The 20,462-nt window shown below is 45.3% G+C and overlaps 2 protein-coding genes across 8 annotated transcripts in view; both read left to right on the top strand.

Moving 5' to 3' along the window:
* Positions 1–20,462, top strand: part of LOC101682709 (immunoglobulin lambda-1 light chain-like) — a 1,123,284-nt gene that overhangs the window by 441,384 nt on the left and 661,438 nt on the right. The window lies entirely within an intron of this gene.
* The window catches only part of LOC101676037 (immunoglobulin lambda variable 4-3), a 780,698-nt gene that overhangs the window by 117,248 nt on the left and 642,988 nt on the right, over positions 1–20,462 (top strand). The window lies entirely within an intron of this gene.

Consider the following 20,462-nt stretch of genomic DNA (forward strand, 5'->3'; position numbering starts at 1 on the left):
ATTATAATAGAAAGATACAAATTACAGGCTTTCTCATCCACATATTCATGAATGGCCTGGCACCACCCTGGACCCCAGGTGGCCTTCTCTCCGATTGCAGGTGCCCCGCACCCCACAGCTGGCCATACTGAGATGAAGAAGTTCTCTCCTTCAGGACCTGGATCATTCTGGCTGAGGTTGTTCCAGTTTCCCTCTCATCTTGGGCAGACTTCTTCACCTGGTGCAGGGAACAGCTTCTGCCTTCACCTGCCATCTTCTGCTCTTCTCTCTCCCTCTCAGGGACCGGGGACCTGTACTCTTCTCCAGGCATCCCTTCCCTGTGAAGTGTGCTCCTCCCTCATGTTCCTGCTCAGCTCAGCCAGTGTGTGGGGCACTGGAGAAAGCAGTGAGAGGACATCCATGTGGGACTTGAGACAAGGGGACAGGACCAGTGGCACATGTTGCACCTTATTCCCAGTTGCTGCAGATAGGTAAGGAGGTGGTGAAAGAATGTAATCACTGCCCTGAATTGCCTCAGCCCTTGAGTCACATAAGAGGAACTCAGGGCCTGTATGAATCCACCTGTGTCAAACCTGTCAAACCTTCCTCCTGGAGGACCCTCCATGTGCCCAGCAGCTGCCAAGAGAACCTGACATATTACCTGGAAATTACCTTTTACCACACCTGACACACCCCTCTGTGCCCAGAATGCTCACCTTAGGAGAAAACTGCACACTAATCCTCACCTGGGTTGAATCCCAGGTCCTTCAGCTTTTTTCTGTTCCCCAGATCCTCTGACCACCTGTACCATCCTTCCTGAGGGCACTGCCTGGGCTCCTCCTACACATCTTAATACTTATTTCTCTTTCCGATCTTACAACACCAGAATTTCTTCTTCAATAGGACCTGTGTTTTGTTCACGCAGAATGCCCAGGAGAGAACATGTGCCAGAATAATGAGGGTTTGAATAAATTTCTGCTGGGTGGATGGTCTCCTGTTACTAACTTTCGAGCATTATTCCCTGGTCACCCCCCTACACACACACACACACACATCAGCTTTGCATCCCCAGTTGGAATGAGTAAGAACCATCCCCTGAGTCCTAGAGCCCTACTGCTAAGCTGTGCTACCCTCTGCTTGACTTCCCACCACCCCCAGACAGAGGTGCAGGGACACCTCAATGAAACCAGGGCTCTCCTCCTTCAGATGAGCTTGTTCATGTTTTCATGGGTAATTTGAGCCCCTCATGCCTGAAAGTGATGCAGGCAGAAGCCACGCATAGAAAAGTCATTCTACCCCAGGATAGCAGTCCATAGATCTGGACTCAGGACCTACACAGAGGAATCTACACCCTTGCAAGGAGTCTCCTACCTCCCCAGCAGTCAATGTGGAGTGACCACCAGGGGCAGCAGAAATCAGCCAGCAGAGTCACAGGCAACTGGGGCAGGTCCAGGCACCAAGGATTTTACCAGGCTGGCTTGGGCAAGCCAGCAGTGGGGACGTTAGTGACCAGGACCTGAAACCTTCAGGCCACTTGTCATTTGCTCCAGTGTCATCCTTCACTATCAAGTACAATTTCTTCACAGGAGTTGTGTGGGGGGTTCTCCACCTATTCCTGTTTGCTCTGCCACCATCCCATTTAAATAAAATGGAAGCACTGTCACCATCCACAAACATGGATCCTCCCTGCAAACATGTTTCCTTCTCCATCCCCTGTGTTGAGAGACCCCTGAGAGACACAACTCTTCCTTCTTCCTGGAAGTTCCTCCTACCTGCCCCTCAAGGAAGGGAAAGGGAACTTCCCTTTCTTAGTGCCTGCAACACAACAATTTTCATGACAAAGTTTTTTTTTTCAATTTAACATATAAATTAAGATATTTATTATATATTTTCCCCAAAAACTGATTAAAAAAAAAAACTCCACTGTGGTAAACATTCCCTTGAATAGTTACTAAACCTTGAAGCCCCTGTCATTCTTGTATACAGAAAACATTTCTTTTAAACCTGATCTGTTCCTCCTCCTGACTGCAAAATGGGCATACTAAGACTCAGTCCTTGTGACCAGTTGCAAGGGATCACAACCAACAGCAGACATTATAGCATCATGATGGTTTGGATCTCCATGAGCTCTTGAAAGAGGATGAATTTTATTTGGTCTCTAAGCCCCATGAGCTATGATCTGGAAAAGGACCCTGCACCAACTTGGGCCTCATAGTGTCACTTACAGAATAGGCAGAGAAAATAAAAACACGCTATCTCTGAGATCTCAGTGGCCAGGCCAGCCAAAGAGCTTTCAAGACACAATGTGGGATGCAGATGTAGGCCCCACACTATGGCACCAGGCTGCCCCTTCTCTCTCTCCATGTCCCCTTGGGCTGAGTGCTTCTCTGAACCCACAGAGCTCCACAGCAGCAGCCCCTGAACCCTGGCTGATTTGCATTCTCAGCGATGTCCAAAGCAAGGGGATAATACAGGCCTGAGAGGAATTTTGCCAGGCTTGGGCCTTGGTAGCAGAGTCTGAGCACTACCATAATGGCCTGTACCCCTCTCCTCCTCGGCTTCCTTGCTCACTGCACAGGTGCTGTGCCAAGGCTCACACCACCCCAGCCTCAGAGATCTGAGACAAACCTAGGCCTGACTCTGAGCTCAGCAGGGAGCTTTCTGTGAAGGACAGGATGCTCATTACACTGGCATAGGATTCGGATAGAGGGTGTAATCCTCCCCACTATGCTCACGGGCTCTGTGTGAGCCCTGAGGGGATGCTCCTGAGGAGACCAAGGGGTGGATTGGTTTTCATTTGTTCAAAGGCTCCATCCACCAGACGGACTGATTATCCCTTGGGCTGATATTGATAACAGGGGATTCCCTGGGAACCAGGCCTGGGGACAGAGGGCCTGGGTGGAAAAAAAGACACAAGAAATCTTTTATCCTGTCATCATGATCTCATCATTTCCATGTGTAGTCATGGGCTAAGGCTCTCACAAATGACCAGGATTAGAGCCCAACATGTCCAAGCTCAGCTGAGCTCCTGAAGCCCTGGGAACATGACTGGATCCCCCTTTACCTGAGTGGAACAGACAGGTACAGGAGTCACTAAGGTGTCACCCACATCTCTGGGTCTCTCTATTCGGTTCCATGATATATGCTTCTGTTTTTGTGCCACTACAAACTGTCTGGTTGATTACATCTTTGTATTAGAGCTTGAAGTCTGGAATTGTGATGTCACAAGATTTGGTTTTCATTTTCAACATTTCCCTGGCTATTCCGGATCATTTCTAGTTCTACACAAGAGTTAGGATTATTTGTTTCAGCTCTGTGAGAAACGTCGGTGGTATTTTGCCAGGGGTTTCCTTGAATGTGTAGATTGCTCTGGGTAGCATAGACCATCTGAATATGTATTCTTCCCACCCATTAGTGTGGAATGTTCTTGCATTTCTTTGTGTCTTTTCTCAATTTCTTTCATAAATGTCCTGTAGTTTTTAGAGTACAGATCCCTTACCTTTTTGGTTAGGTTTATTTCTAGGTATCTTGTGTTTTTTGGTGCAAGTGTAAATGGGATGGATTCCTTAATTTCCCTTTCTTCTGTCTCATTGTTCATGTATAGAAATGCAACTGATTTCTGTGCATTGATGGTATATCCTGGCACGTTGTTGAACTGCTGTATGTGTTCTACAATTTTGGGGTGGATTCTTTTGGGTTTTCCACATAAAGTATCATGTCATCTGTAAGACAAGAGAATTTAACCTTTTCTTTCCCAATTTGAATGCCTGTTGTTTCTTTTTGGTGTCTGATTGCCGAGGCTAGAACTTCTAGTACTGTGTCAAGCAATAGTGGTGAGTCTGCCTGACCTTAGGGGGAAAGCTCTGTTTTTCCCCATTCAGAATGATATTTGCTATGGGTTTTTCGTATATTGCTTTGATGATATTGATGTGTGTTCTCTCTATCCCTACACCATAGAAAGCTTTAATCAAGAAAGGATACTGTATTTTGTTGAATGCATTTTCTGCATTAGTTGAGAGGATCATATAGTTCTTGTTCTTTCTTTTATTTATGTAGTATATCACATTGATTGATTTTCAAATGTAGAAAGACCTTACAGCTCAGGATGTAAACCCACCTTGCTGTGGTGAATAATCCTTTTGATGCACTGGTCCAGCCTATTGGTTAATATCTTGGTGAGAATTTTGGCATCCACATTCATCAGGGATGTTGGTCTGTAATTTGGTTTAGTGGGGTCCTTGTCTTATTTTTGGATCAAAGCAATGCTGGCCTCATAGAATGAGTTTGGAAGTTTTTCTTCCATTTCTATTTTTTGAAACAGCTTCAGAAGAATAGGTAGTGGATGAGATCAAGAGTCAAATGCTCAGGAGAGGGAGCAAGACGGTGGAGGAATAGGAGATTGAAACATCATCAGGTCCCAGGAGTTCAGCTAGGTAGTTATCAAACCATTCCAAACACCTATAAACTCAACAGAAGATAGAAGAAAAGAAGAGCAGCAATTCTAGGAACAGAAAATTGACCACTTTCTGGAAGGTAGGATGTGTGGAGAAATGAATCCAAAGCTAAGGGAAGATAGACCATGGGGGAAGGGGCCGGCTCATAGCAAGCAGTAGAGCAGCGGAGCACAAAATCTGAATTCTTAGAAGTCAGCTCCACTGAGGGACGTTGCTCCAGATGCTAAGTGGGGGTAGTGCCCTCATGGGGACAGTGTGGTCTCAGGACCCACGAGGACACAGAAAGACTGGGGGTGCCCGAGTGTGGCAAAGCTCCCAGGTATTGGAGCGGGGAAACCAGCTGCATAGACAGAGCCAAGAAGTGTGCTCTCTGCTCAGAATTACCTTAAACTGTGATCCAAGATACAGCCAGACCACTGTTCTTTGAGCAGGGACCCCACAAGTGATTTCTCATGAGCATAAATGCACACAGAGAGCAGTGGGTTAACATCTTGAAAATACCAAAGAAATAAACAGAAGGAAACTCCTGAATTCTTTATCCAGGGAAAATTTCCTTCAGTAATGAAGGCTAAATAAACCAATTTTTCAGCTCTACCAAACTGACAGAAACAGTCATCAGCAGACCCATAACACTGAAAATAATACTGGACTTCCCTCAGAAATGAGGAAGTGATTACAAAAAGGATCCTAATCTACAAAATTATTGTAGTATTCAGCAATGGTAGGGGTGCCTGGGTAGCTCAGTTGGTTAAGTGCCTGCCTTCAGCCCAGGTCATGGTCCAAGAGTACTGGATCAAACCCCACATGAGGTTCCCAGCTAGAAAGGGAGCGTGCTTCCCCTTCTCCTTCTGCCTGACACTCCCCCTCTTTGGAAAATAAATCCCTGTCTACAGCAAATCTAATCACTGCATATGTTGGAATTTATCAGGTGGCTAACAGTGATGGGTATGACATTCCTACCACAGCACTGAGAAGAGAGAGCAGGAAGTGGGCTCTAATGTCTGGTGCTCTCCGTCACAGGGTGTGGTGGCACCTGAATGTAGACTGTGAGTAGTTGCAGATGACAGGACAGTAAGGAGTTATAGTAATAGGCCAAAACAGAAAGCAATTGGATCATAGAAAAACGTTCCAATTCTCAAAAAGAAGATAAAAATTAAAAAAAGAGAACAGAGAACACAAGGAACACACAAAAAATAAAAAGCAGGATGGAATCTAACAAACTATGTAACCACTCACAGTCAGGAAATTCTCTAAACCCCATCATTAAAATAAAGATATTGTCAATTTGAGTTTATCAGCAACACCCCAGGATAAGAAACCTACAGTAAAGAAACTTATACTAAGTGTAAGATCAAAACAGTTTTCCCACTGGATTCTGTTCCATAATTCAGGATGTAAAAAAGCACAGAAAAGAGAATGTGGGAAGTTGAACTGAACTCTTACACATGGTCCAGATGGAATATTTCATGTCCTGTGTATTTGAAACTCTCGCAGAAATAGAATCAAATGATCATAGAAATCATTTCATGAGAACAACAACAGAAATTCCCTCCCCTCTCCACCTCCCCAGTTGTTATGCTGCTCAAACACAGAGTGACCAGATCTCCCCTATGGAGCTGAAAGGTGAGCATGGCCCCACGTAAACCAAATCTGTGCAGCTCACCCAGAAGCACAGAGATTCTCTCCATCAGCAAGAGGACCATCTTCACAGGAACCAGTGAAAGGGTGTGAGGGAGGCTCAGGGAGGCAAGGCTCAGCAGGAGACTCAAGAGAAAGAGTCTGGGCTGCTCACTATTGCCTGGACCCTCCTCTGCTAACCCTACTTACTCGCTGCCCAGGTGCAGTCCAGACCTTGCCCACAGGCTCAGCCCCCACATGACCCTTAGCATGACCCTGAGCTGAGCTCAGCCCAAAGGGTGCTGGAGGGAGTGGGACCCAGAGAATGAGTCCCATGGTGTTCTGAACCTACAGGACTTGTGTCCACTGCAAGATTCATCTGACCCCATTACTGTGGCCACAAGACCCTTGTTATTCTCTCAAACATGGAGCACAGAGAGGACCAAGCAGTAATACAGAGAAGAGCCAGGAGGACCCAAGTCAGGCCCCTTCACAGCCAAACAGCCTCCACTGTCCCCACAGATTCTCCAGCTCAAACCTGGGATATGACACCCCTGACCCTCCCCATGGACTGACTACCCAGGCTCCCTTATAGGCCAGGCCATGAGGAGGATGGCAGTGAGCTGAGAGACAGAAGCCCTGCTGCTCATCTGGACTCACCCTCCCTCCCACCTGTCCTGGTCAAGTTGTGCCCTGATGAGCCCAGACTCTGAATCCAGCACATGTGTTCTCCCCTCCTGGACTCATCCCACTGTCCTCTGTTTCCCTAGGATGCTAGCCTCTCTGAGCCTCAGATTACCTGCTGTGCAAGGGGGAAGCTTATACTCATATAAGACACATTTTTTTTTCATGTTAAGTGTACAAAACATTGTAAGAGTCCTACTAATTAGAGAGCCTCTGTGTGATCTCAGTGAGTTGACCTTCGCGTGGGGTTCTCTAGTCTTCTGTGGGAATCCAAGGAAAAGGTTTCAGCTCCTCTGTGACCTGCATCATCAGCCCATGGACCCAACTCTAATGAGCAGACCCCCAGTTCCATAAATCCACAAGCTAGACAACTTTACAGATCCTCACACATCAAACTCCAGGAGGTGAGAGCTGCAACAACAATAATAGTAGTAAATACAGGATTAATAAAGAGTAAAAAAAAAGTTCGCCTGCTCAACTGAATTTAGCACCAGCAGCATCACCTGTCACTCCCATGACCCAACTCCCCAGATAGGGATGCAAAAAGCATTGGTTATGATTCCTAAATACACAGGAACCAGGTGGCTGTGGGACATCACACAGATTTGTCTGGACACTAGCCCTTTTTCAAATGCACTACACTGTACCATGCAGGCTCCTTCCTGAAACAGGACAGCAGGTGAGGCCAGAGTATTTTAACCCTGAAACAAGTAGAGGTTATCGCAACTGCCAGGCCTCACGCACCATGTATGTGACCTTCTGTGCTGGGTTGGGCAGGACAGTGGGGTGGTTGGGGGATGAGGGTAGCTGGAACAGCTGCCAGTGGGAGCCTGCCCCTTTCTCAGATGACAGGTACTCTGGGGTAACTTCAGGGGGGAAGCTCCTGGTCTGAGTCCGTCTTTACCATCAGGGGACAGCAGAGCTGCAGCAAGACCAGCAGGACAGACACTGGGGCTGCCCAGGGGGAGGCTCACAGGGCCAGCAGGTCTGGGGGACAGCCAACTGTCTAAGGTTCAGTCTTCAGAGACTGGGGATGATCAGTCTTATCTCCTCAGGCTGCAAAGACCATATTCTGAGGGTTGCAATATCATCCATCACTACCAGAGCCTGACACAGTGAGCACGTCACCCGGGCAATTCACAGCCCCTCTCTGACCACCAGTGTCCCCGGGACTGACTCCTTTGTGCTGTGCACATCCAGAGACCCCCTGATGACTCACTCTGCCTCTCCTTCCACACCTCCATCCCAACTCAGACCTGGGGCTGCAACTCTTATGTTCAAGAACATCTCAGGGGGCAAAAGACAGTGCATGTAGGGACCCTGGTCCCTGGAAGGAGCATCTGCAACCTCCTTGTGAGACTGTCTTCTGAGTGATGTGATTCTCATGGCCTGCAGGGACCATTGTTCAGGTCCTAGAGCTTACACCATATGGGAACATATGATCATGTGGATTCTCACAAGACCAAAAACCTTGAAGTTGTTTCTCATGGATTCAGGCCCTTTACACATATTGCATGAAACATTGATGAAAAAAATTAATAGGAATGAAATGGTTGACAATGCCAATTGTTGGTCCGCTGTGATAATGGGGACTGTCATAGAGACAAGAACACCATGTGTAAATAGACTAGAAATCCTCATGAATCTCCAACAGCAGGTGGTTTTTTTGACAAGTAAACTCACACTTATAAATGATGAATGAACCTCAGAATGAGAGTTTCCTATTCTGTTGACATGCCAAGAATTGGACCACAATGTATGTGAGGAACACAGAGGGGACCAATACAGGGAGAATAAGGCAGTGAGATCACAGGACCACCTCACCCTGAGTCAAGTATTCTCTGCATTGTTCAGAGGGACAAGATCAGCACCACAGCCAGGATTCTGGAAGGCCCTGACCCAGCTCTAGACATCCCTTAGGCAGAATGGGTAGGGAGAGTGGTTGTGTTCAAACTGCAAGGATGTGACTGTGATACCAAACTTTGGAGACCAAGTCTCATTTTCTGACCTGAGAGCTGGTTGGAGGAAGCTGGGGTCTCCTCTCTTCCTCCTCTTCTGAGATCACAAGTGGTTTGAATGCATTTGGATCCCAGAGAGGAGTAAATTTGCATAAATACTAACAATCATAGAACGAGTGCCTGGAAAGAAATAAAAAAGGCCAGTGTGAGCCTGGCCCAGCTGGGGTTCTCAGAAGACAGAGCTCTCCTTGTCCCCACTCTCTGCACAGGTGCTGTCCCCAGGCCCTCCTCACACTCTCATCCCCACAGGTTTTGGGCTGAGCCTGCCCCAAACCCTAAGCTCCACCCTAGCACAGCCTCAGTATTGGGATCTTGTGAATGAGTCTATGGACGTCATTGCAACTTCTCCTCTTCTTTCTTCTCAGGCTCTGTGGTCTCCAGTGAGGTGACTCAGCCACCCTTTCTGTCAGTGGCCCTGGGAGAGACGGCTACAATCACCTGTACTAGAGAGGAACTTGAAAATAGTTATGCACACTGGTACCAGCAGAAGGCAAGCTCCTTTGATGGTTATTTATGGTGATGGTGAGTGGCCCTCAGGGATCCCTGAATGGCTGCAAGTTGGGGAATACAGCCACCCTGACCATCATTGTGACACAGGCCGAGGAGGAGGCTGACTATTACTGTCAGTGCTATAATGATCGTACTGAAGTGCACAGTGACCCAGGCAGATGGGGAAGTGGGACACAAACCCGTTCCCCATCTGTGTCACACTCTCCTCCAGCCCCAGGCGGCCTGTGCCCAATGCAGTGAGCAGATTTGGCCCAGGTCCCCAGATCTGAGGCTTCCAGTCTGTCCCCGTCCTCCCAGTTCTCCAGGCAGGCTGCACAGGGCGGATCACCAGGGGATCTGTAATCAGTTATTAGAACTCTATTAACATAGGACTGTGGGTGGAGGAAGGACTAAATGTCTGAGAAGCAGAAACAAAAGACGTTGTTTGAAGAACCCCTCTTTTAAGCCTTCCCAAATTATTCAGTCTGAAATTTTAAAATACATGGATAGACTGACAGCAGATATGATGCTGCAAAAAAGGATGTTAGGGAACTTGATGTCACAGCAATGGAAAGTATTCAAAATGAAACACATAGTGAAATACCCAATAAAACTAATGAAGGCTCAGTGCCTGGAAGACACCTTCATGCCACCCAGACAGCATACAAATGTAGGAACTGCAAGAAAGATGGTAAAGAACTGAGGAAAAATTTTAAAAATCTGTGAAGAAATAACCTACAAAAAAGCTTCAAGTTTAGAGAAACACAGAAACCAATATATCCAAGGAGCTCAATGAAGCTCAGATACAGGAAACATGAGAGACAGCACAGGACACATCATTATGAAATTATTACAAACCAGTGAAGCAGACACTCTCACAACCAGAGAGGAGACTCTTGTTCTAAACAAATAAACCAGCATTGTGCTTGAAGCATATTTCTCATCATGAACCATGTAAACAGGAAAACAGAGGGCAATGTCTTCAAAATACTAATAGAAAACACTGTCAACCTTCATCTCTATAAACAAAAAATATCATTGAAAATTGAAGACAAACTGAGCCTTCCTCAGACTGTAAACCTCTCAGAACTGATCACTTACAGACCCTCTGCACAAGCAACAGTGAAGGACACCCTTCAGACAGAAGGAAAGGGTGACAGATGGAAATGTGAGTCTACACAAAGTATAATAAGTTTCAAAAATCATAAACCACATAAACACAGGCAGCAACCTCTTCGACCTCAGCTGCAGCAACATCTTCCTAGGAACATCACCGAAGGCAAGGGAAGCAAGGGAAAAAATGAACCATTGGGATTTCATCAAGATCAAAAGCTTTTGCACAGCAAAGGAAACAGTTAACAAAATCAAAAGACAACTGACAGAATGGGAGAAGATATTTGCAAATGACATATCAGATAAAGGTCTAGTGTCCAGAATCTATAAAGAACTTAGCAAACTCAACACCCAAAGAACAAACAATCCAATCAAGAAATGGGCAGAGGACATGAACAGACATTTCTGCAAAGAAGACATCCAGATGGCCAACAGACACATGAAAAAGTGCTCCATATCACTCGGCATCAGGGAAATACAAATCAAAACCACAATGAGATATCACCTCACACCAGTCAGAATGGCTAAAATCAACAAGTCAGGAAATGACAGATGCTGGCAAGGATGCGGAGAAAGGGGAACGCTCCTACACTGTTGGTGGGAATGCAAGCTGGTGCAACCACTCTGGAAAACAGCATGGAGGTTCCTCAAAATGTTGAAAATAGAACTGCCCTATGACCCAGCAATTGCACTACTGGGTATTTACCCTAAAGATACAAACCTGGTGATCTGAAGGGGCACGTGCACCCGAATGTTTATAGCAGCAATGTCCACAATAGCCAAACTATGGAAAGAACCTAGATTTCCACCAACAGATGAACAGATAAAGAAGATGTGGTATATATACACAATGGAATACTATGCAGCCATCAAAAGAAACGAAATCTTGCCATTTGCAACAACATGGATGGAACTAGAGCATATCATGCTTAGCGAAATAAGTCAAGCAGAGAAAGACAACTATCATATGATCTCCCTGATATGAGGAAGTGGTGATGCAACATGGGGGCTTAAGTGGGTGGGAGAAGAATCAATGAAACAAGATGGGATTGGGTGGGAGACAAACTAAGTGACTCTTAATCTCACAAAACAAACTGAGGGTTGCTGGGGGGAGGGGGTTGGGAGAAGGGGGGTGGGGTTATGGACATTGGGGAGGGTATGTGCTTTGGTGAGTGCTGTGAAGTGTGTAAATCTGGCGATTCACAGACCTGTACCCCTGGGGATAAAAATATATGTTTATAAAAAATTAAAAATTAAAAGAAAAGAATAGAGACTATGGACACTAGGAAACAAACCGAGGGTTTTAGAACAGAGGTAGATAGGGGGATGGGTGAACCTGGTGACGGGTATTAAGGAGGGCACAGATTGCATGGAGATCTGGGTGTTAAACACAAACAATGAATCATAGCACACTACATCAATATCTAATGATGTACTGTATAGTGACCAAGATAACACAATAAAAAAAGAACACTTTGTTTTCAACGTTAATGATATAAAAACATTGACAGAGTCTTACAAATGAAACAGAGACTGCAGGTTGGGAATGAGGGGGCACTGGACAGGGAATCTTTGTCTCTCCTTTGCAGAAATCCAAGGAAAGGGTCTCAGAAAAAATGTGACCTATATGAAGTGAAACCACATATTCAGATGTTAATTACCAAATTCCCTGTTTCATCCAAATTACCTAGGAAGCTCCTGTGGAAATCCTCCCACTCCAGACTGCTGGTGCTATGCATTGTAATAGAAACCAGTGGTGGAGGAGGTGATGGGAATAATACTGATAATGTTTTAGGTTCACATGTAATCATTAGTGAAGGATTGCCTGGTCCACTAAAACACAGTGACACTCACTGGGATTCAGGCAGCATCAGACTTAACTCCCACATGGAGAGTAGGGGTGCCAATAGGATCTCATAAACGTTTCCTAGACTGTGACCCTCTCCAAACGCACTATACTTTACCTGCACCCACCCTGCTGCAATAGCCATGGGACAGTCTAGGGCATTTGATACCTTGGACAAGGACAGGAATCTTTCCTTCCCTATCTGCCTGCCCACAGTTTGTGACGTTCTTATGTTGGGCTGAGCAGAGCAGGGGTTGACAACTGCCTGAGGGAGGCTGGACTCCCAGGTCCACATCCCTTCTCAGGTGACAGGTACTGTGGGGTGACCTGCAGGAGGGAAGCTCCAGGTCTGAGTCCTGACCCACCAGAAGGGGGCAGCAGAGCTCCACCAGGAGCCTCAGGACAGAGGCTGGTCTGCCCAGGAGGACCCTCAAAGGGACACCAGGCCTGGGGGTCAGCAGGTGTCCAGAGCCCTCAGAAAGAAGTCATGATGAACCATCCTATCCCCAAGGATGCAGGGGCAAAGTTTTCAGGGTCAAACTCACACAGAGTCATCAAGACCCTGACAGAGATCCTGCACAGTGAGTAGCTCACTTGGGAAATGCCAGTCATCTCACTCTCCACCTGAGGTGCCAGGGAGCTGACCATTCTGTGCTGTGTACATCCAGAGACACCCTAACCCCTGACCCTCTTCTTCTCCTGTCCCACTCCAGACAGACTCTGATCCAGGGTTGCAGCTTCCTTGCTCACAAGCTTCTCAGGGGACAGGAAGTAGAGCACTCGGATGACCTGATCCCTGGAAGGAGGGTATGAAGCCTCCTTGTGAGACTGTCTCCAGAGTGAAGTGATTCCCATGGCCTCAGACCACATCTCTGGTCCCTGTGCTGCCCTTGCTTCAGTGACAGAATCCAGTTGCCAGAAGGGACCAGTGACTATCCAGTCCTGGAGTTCACACTCTGTGCAACATGGGACTGTGGGGAACCTCACAGAGACACAGAACCTGAAGTGAGTCCCTTAGTCAAGCGTAGTATCTGGCACTTTTCACATATTTACGTGAAACATGGGTGAAAAAGCGAAAGTAATCAAAGTGTTGATAATGCAGGTTTCTGGTCTTTGTGGGATAGGGTGTCATAGAGACGGCAGGACCACGTGTAAATAGACTAGAAGTTGTGATGAATCTCCAAGAGTAGGTGATTGTGTAACAAGTGAATTCCCACATGTACCATGATAAACAAGTGTCAGAATGAGAAAGCTTCCCATTCTGATGACATGCTGAGTTCAGCTGGGGGCCCCAGCGGGGACATGAACAGGAGGGGTAGGAAAGAGGCCATACGACCACCTTTCCTGAATCAGATATTGTCTCTAGTTCTACAAGGGCCTGCGTCAGCCCCATGGCCAGGCTTTTGAAAGTCCTCCAGTGTTTATCCAGCTGCCCTATGTTCAATGACCCTAGAACAGATGATCACAACACCTGTTGAAGAGACAGTATAGAAATCTTCAGTGGATATTGGTACCAGCATAAGACAGGACAGGGCACCGGCTGGTCATATAGACAATTGCAATTGTCCCTTAGGGATTTCTGACTGATTCTCCAGCTCTAACCTAGAAGACACGGCCACCCTAAACACCAGCAGGGCCAGGGCCAAGGACAATGCTGACTACTACTGCCCAGTGTGGGAGAGTGGTATTCCTGCTCATAGTGATAGAGACAGACAGGGATATGAGACACAGACCACTTCCCAATCTGTGTCACATATGCCTTCAGCCTAGGAGGACTGCAGACAAAGCACAGTAGATCTGGCCCAAGGCCCCAGATCTGAGATAAGCAGACACCCCCCCCCCCGCCCAACCCAGCCCACCAGACAGCCTCTGCACTGTCTGTATCAGGAGTGCATATGAAGAAGGCCGGACAAGACTGTGATGTCTACTTGGCTATGGTGTTTTGGGAATGGAAGACCTTGTTGGGATGACCAACAGAGAGACATCCATGAAGACAGAAGTAGTTCAAAGTGACAAGGGGAATTCTGACCTCTCCTTTGAACAGAATCATTGCTGTGTCACTGGCTGTGTCACTGAAGCAATTCTCCTTTAGAACTAAGACCTGTAAGGCAGCAGAATGTAGGGTCATGTTGACAGTCACAATTAGCAGCAGTTCGCCAGGAGTATCAGTGAGTGGGGATGTTCTTAATTCTACCTCTAGATTCTTGGACCCATGAATGCTGGCCATGGGAGAAACAACACCAAGCACTAGAAATAGATGGAGTGCAAATATCACCTCCTGGAAATGGCTTCCCCCACCCAAAAGGCATTGTCCCATACCTGGCACAGTTACTGCCTTCCAGAGGGCATTAGTCCATTCATTCAAGCCAGCTGTTTCAGGATAGTGGGGAATATGGTAGACCCAGTGAATCCCATGGACCTGGGCACACTGCAGCCCTTCAACTAATGTGAAAATGTACATTGGAGAGAAGCTTCCCTAAAATACTAGACAGTGGGTGATGCGTCTCCTTTTTTTTTTTTTTTTAAGATTTTATTTATTTATTGACAGACAGAGATCACAAGCAGGCAGAGAGGCAGACAGAGAGAGAGGAGGAAGCAGGCTCCCTGCCGAGCAGAGAGTCCAACATGGGGCTTGATCCCAGGACCCTGAGATCATGACCTGAGCCAAAGGCAGCGGCTTAACCCACTGAGCTACCCAGGCGCCCCAGTGGGTGATGCATCTTCTAAGCCCAAGGGTAATACTTTGGGAGGAAGCATTACAGTCAAAGAATACAAGTCCCTGTCTAGGTAAAGGTCTGTTACAACAAGAATGGAGGCATACCTACCAAGATGGAAGAGATCTAACATAATTAATCTGCCACTAGGCTCCTGGCTGATTCCCTAGGGAAGGGTCTCAGGCTGGGAACTTGGGGTTTGTCTCTGCTATTGGCAAATTGGTCCTCACAAGTGGCCATAGCCAAGTGAGTTTTAGTGATTGGAAATCCATAGTGATTAGCCAATGAATAATCACCCACTTTGCAACATGGGACTTTTGCTATGAGGCCCACAGGACAAGTTCAAGAGTAGATGGATAAAAGGCTGAGCACTATCCTCAGATATGTCACATTACCCACCTGATTATTAGCACCATTTCCATCTGAGGACATAATATGGTAGACATTTCACAGAACACAAAGAGCATCTAGATCTGTGTTCACTTAAGGAGTTCTACTCACATTTTCTCTTCCTCAAATATCATCACCAATTTTCTTTCTTTTTTTTTTTTGTAAAGATTTTATTCATTTGACAGAAAGAAACATTGAGAGAGGTAGCACAAGCAGGGGGAGCGGAGAGAGAGAAACAGGCTTCCAGCTGGGTAGGGAGCCCAATGTGAGGCTCAATCCCAGGACCCTGGGATCAAGACCCCAGCGAAGGCAGACTCTTAACAACTGAGACACCCAGGTGCCCCCCTCCCATTTTCTTATTGTGTTCCTTCCAACACTGGCCATCAAGCCAAACTACGAGTCAGAGCCCATAGGTTAGTATAAACCAAATTCTGCCCTTCTCTCTGTCCCAGTGAATAAAAACAATTACTCTGCTCAAATGCTACCTTATTGAAGAATTTTTCTGCACCCAGGTTATGCAGGAGTGTCCTAGATGCAGTTGCAGTAGAAATATTATTAACTATCAGAGTTGCCTGCATATAATACAGGAACCTCTGTAAGCCAGCCTTATGTTTTTTCATCTATATCAGCTGTTCATTGGATTATCCTCCATTGGGCCATAGCTGTTGCAACAGACAAAAGACAATGGAGCAGTGATCAGACGTTATAGACACATGATCTCTTCCTCATGCAACTCACCTGTTCCTTTAGGACCTGTTAAAGCCAGATCTAAAATTTATCTCCTCTGGTTGGTGATGGACAGCTGCTGTGAATGCCCAATTCTATGGCATGGTTGTTCATTTGGCACCCAGTCCTTGCAGGCAGTCAGGTCATATGGTGATTTAATGGCTAATAAGGAGCACACAGTCTCTGTTAAGGTTCAGTAGCAAGTTGAAGTGTTTGCCAAAGGGAGCTTTCTCTTTACACATATGTAAAAAAAGGAATAAGCTGCCCTTCTATTTCAGCTGTAGGAACTCCATAATTAACTGATACCAACATCCATGGTCAAATGAGTCTGATTATTAATTTCGTCTGGCTATTCACTATGGTAACAACACCCAGCTTACAATTTCTGATGAAATGGGACTGCATGCCTCCTAACAACATGAACCCCCCATTAATAAAAAACTTGCTACACAATTCAGAGTTCATAATCTCTAGAAAATGTACATATATGTATATATTGTAAATTTGTGTGTGTATAAATATATATATGAATACAGCTACAGATATCCACACATAGACACAATTAGTATATATATGCACACACACTCACAAGGATATTCATATATGTGTCTGTGTATAAATATATGATAGAAAGGAGTGTGTGACAGGAAACTGATGTCAGATGGAAACACAAACACACACACGCCGGTGAACCACACAGAAGCCACCGTGACTGTCAGCTACAAACAGGCTCCCAATTCCCACTCAGTATGCAGGGCAGATCACATGGGGCTCCTCTTGTGACTCACCTTCCCAGAAATATAAAACAGCAGGATTCTAACACATCACACCTGTCACTGAGTTTTTAACTTATGAGAAAATATTACCTTGGAACTCAACTAGTTTTGAATCACAGACACCTAAGGTCCCAAATGTCCCTGCATCCTCACACAAACCAGACTCTTCCCCACAAGGACTGACTTCAAACACACTTCAGTTCTTGTCCCTTCTTGCCATCATGACAGCAGTCCCACATTCTGCTCTGCAGAGAAGCTTCCTCCAGCCTCTCCCCACACACGACCTGCCTGTCATTTTGTCAATGTCACTTCATTCCATGCAGTCACCTGACACCGCACATTTTCCCCTATTGTTATCTTATTAATTAACTCTTTTCTGCTAATTATTATCCTAGGTGGACAGAAAGATTTTAATGTGATACATGTCCATCTCAATCAGAGGCATGATCATTCAGGTGCTTATTTTTCTCCCACAGAAATAAGTCTGAAGTCAGATGGTGACTCTCATAAGGTCCCAAATCTCCTCACTTTCCCACCATCACTGCTATGGAAGCTTTTCTTTTCCTTTTTGTTGACAGCAGACCTCGGGACAGCTGTGGCAACTCCAGCTCTCTCAGCCAAGTACCAGAGCAAGAGCATGGCGTAAATCTAGTCTGTTTCTCTCCTTCACAAGAGTAAAAGTCCCCCCCCCCAAAAAAAAAAAAAAAAAGATCCCCAGCCATATAACACATTCATTGGACAACTTTGGACCATCGGGTGAATGTTGACCCAGTGGCACCTGAGAATAGCCAAAGTGTGACTTATAAATGAATACAGAAAACAATATGCAGATAGAAGAGTTTGGAGTCTAGACACTGTATCAACAAAGCACGTATATCCACTCTGCGGCTCCAGTCCCAAACAGAAACTCTGACATAGTAACTGTGTCTTGTTCACAGCAATTTCCAGGATTGAATGTCTGCCAGAACAAAGTGGGTCTGAATAAATGTTTGTTAAGTGACATTTCTCCTGTCTCTGACTTGGAAGCAATAGTCACCTCTGCCCAGGTTGGTCCTGTGCCAGCTGCTGACACCATTAAGGGCAGTCCCTGAGTCCTGTGTCCCATAGTCCCAACCTCCATAATCACATCCGTGACCACCCACCATACATACTTCATATGAGCCCTGCATTCTCCTCCTCTAAATGAACTTATATATATATATATTTTTTTTTTAACTTACTTATATTTTCATAGGTAATCTGCTCAGCACCTGAATGATCTTGAGGCTGGCAGGGTCTTCTTAGAGAAAAGCAATTCCTCAAATGGAGCCTTAAGCCCATGGATCAGGGAATCGGGATCTTCTGATCAGAACTTCTGATCTTCTGATCTTCTGAAGTTCTTTTTTTTTTAATATAATTTTTTATTTTTTATAAACATATATTTTTATCCCCAGGGGTACAGGTCTGTGAATCACCAGGTTTACACACTTCACAGCACTCACCAAAGCACATACCCTCCCCAATGTCCATAATCCCACCCCCTTCTCCCAAACCCCCTCCCCCCAGCAACCCTCAGTTTGTTTTGTGAGATTAAGAGTCACTTATGGTTTGTCTCCCTCCCAATCCCATCTTCTTTCATTTATTCTTCTCGTACCCACTTAAGCCCCCATGTTGTAACACCACTTCCTCATATCAGGGAGATCATATGATTGTTGTCTTTCTCCGCCTGACTTATTTCGCTAAGCATGATACGCTCTAGTTCCATCCATGTTGTTGCAAATGGCAAGATTTCATTTCTTTTGATGGCTGCATAGTATTCCATTGTGTATATATACCACATCTTCTTGATCCATTCATCTGTTGATGGACATCTAGGTTCTTTCCATAGTTTGGCTATTGTGGACATTGCTGCTATAAACATTCGAGTACACATGCCCCTTTGGATCACTACGTTTGTATCTTTAGGGTAAATACCCAATAGTGCAGTTGCTGGGTCATAGGGTAGTTCTATTTTCAACATTTTGAGGAACCTCCATGCTGTTTTCCAGAGAGGTTGCACCAGCTTGCATTCCCACCAACAGTGTAGGAGGGTTCCCCTTTCTCCGCATCCTCGCCAGCATCTGTCATTTCCTGACTTGTTGATTTTAGCCATTCTGACTGGTGTGAGGTGATATCGCATTGTGGTTTTGATTTGTATTTCCCTGATGCTGAGTGATATGGAGCACTTTTTCATGTGTCTGTTGGCCATCTGGATGTCTTCTTTGCAGAAATGTCTGTTCATGTCCTCTGCCCATTTCTTGATTGGATTATTTGTTCTTTGGGTGACCATATGATACTCTCAATAGATGCTGAAAAAGCAATTGACAAAGTACAGCATCCCTTCCTGATCAAAACTCTTCAAAGTGTAGGAATAGAGGGCACATACCGCAGTATCATCAAAGCCATCTATGAAAAACCCACCGCAAATATCATTCTCAATGGAGAAAAACTGAAAGCTTTTCCGCTAAGGTCAGGAACACGGCAGGGATGTCCATTATCACCACTGCTATTCAACATCGTACTAGAGGTCCTAGCCTCAGCAATCAGACAACAAAAGGAAATTAAAGGCATCCAAATCGGCAAAGAAGAAGTCAAATTATCACTCTTCGCAGATGATATGATACTATATGTGGAAAACCCAAAAGACTCCACTCCAAAACTGCTAGAACTTATACAGGAATTCAGTAAAGTGTCAGGATATAAAATCAATGCACAGAAATCAGTTGCATTTCTCTACACCAACAGCAAGACAGAAGAAAGAGAAATTAAGGAGTCAATCCCATTTACAATTGCACCCAAAAGTATAAGATACCTAGGAATAAACCTAACTAAAGAGACACAGAATCTATACTCAGAAAACTATAAAGTACTCATGAAAGAAATTGAGGAAGATACAAAGAAATGGAAAAATGTCCCATGCTCCTGGATTGGAAGAATAAATATTGTGAAAATGTCTATGCTACCTAAAGCAATCTACACATTTAATGCAATTCCTATCAAAGTACCATCCATCTTTTTCAAAGAAATGGAACAAATAATTCTAAAATTTATATGGAACCAGAAAAGACCTCGAATAGCTAAAGGGATATTGAAAAAGAAAGCCAACGTTGGTGGCATCACAATCCCGGACTTCAAGCTCTATTACAAAGCTGTCATCATCAAGACAGCATGGTACTGGCACAAAAACAGATACATAGATTAATGGAACAGAATAGAGAGCCCAGAAATAGACTCTCAACTCTATGGTCAACTAATCTTCGACAAAGCAGGAAAGAATGTCCAATGGAAAAAAGACAGCCTCTTCAATAAATGGTGCTGGGAAAATTGGACAGCCACATGCAGAAAAATGAAATTGGACCATTTCCTTACACCACACACGAAAATAGACTCAAAATGGATGAAGGACCTCAATCCATCAAAATCCTTGAGGAGAACACAGGCAGCAACCTCTTCGACCTCAGCCGCAGCAACATCTTCCTAGGAACAACGCAAAAGGCAAGGGAAGCAAGGGCAAAAATGAACTATTGGGATTTCATCAAGATCAAAAGCTTTTGCACAGCAAAGGAAACAGTTAACAAAATCAAAAGACAACTGACAGAATGGGAGAAGATATTCGCAAACAACATATCAGATAAAGG

This window comes from Mustela putorius, unplaced genomic scaffold, assembly GCF_011764305.1.
Source record: "Mustela putorius furo isolate JIRA1106 unplaced genomic scaffold, ASM1176430v1.1 tig00003858_pilon_pilon_pilon, whole genome shotgun sequence".
In the NCBI taxonomy this organism is placed as follows: domain Eukaryota; kingdom Metazoa; phylum Chordata; class Mammalia; order Carnivora; family Mustelidae; genus Mustela; species Mustela putorius.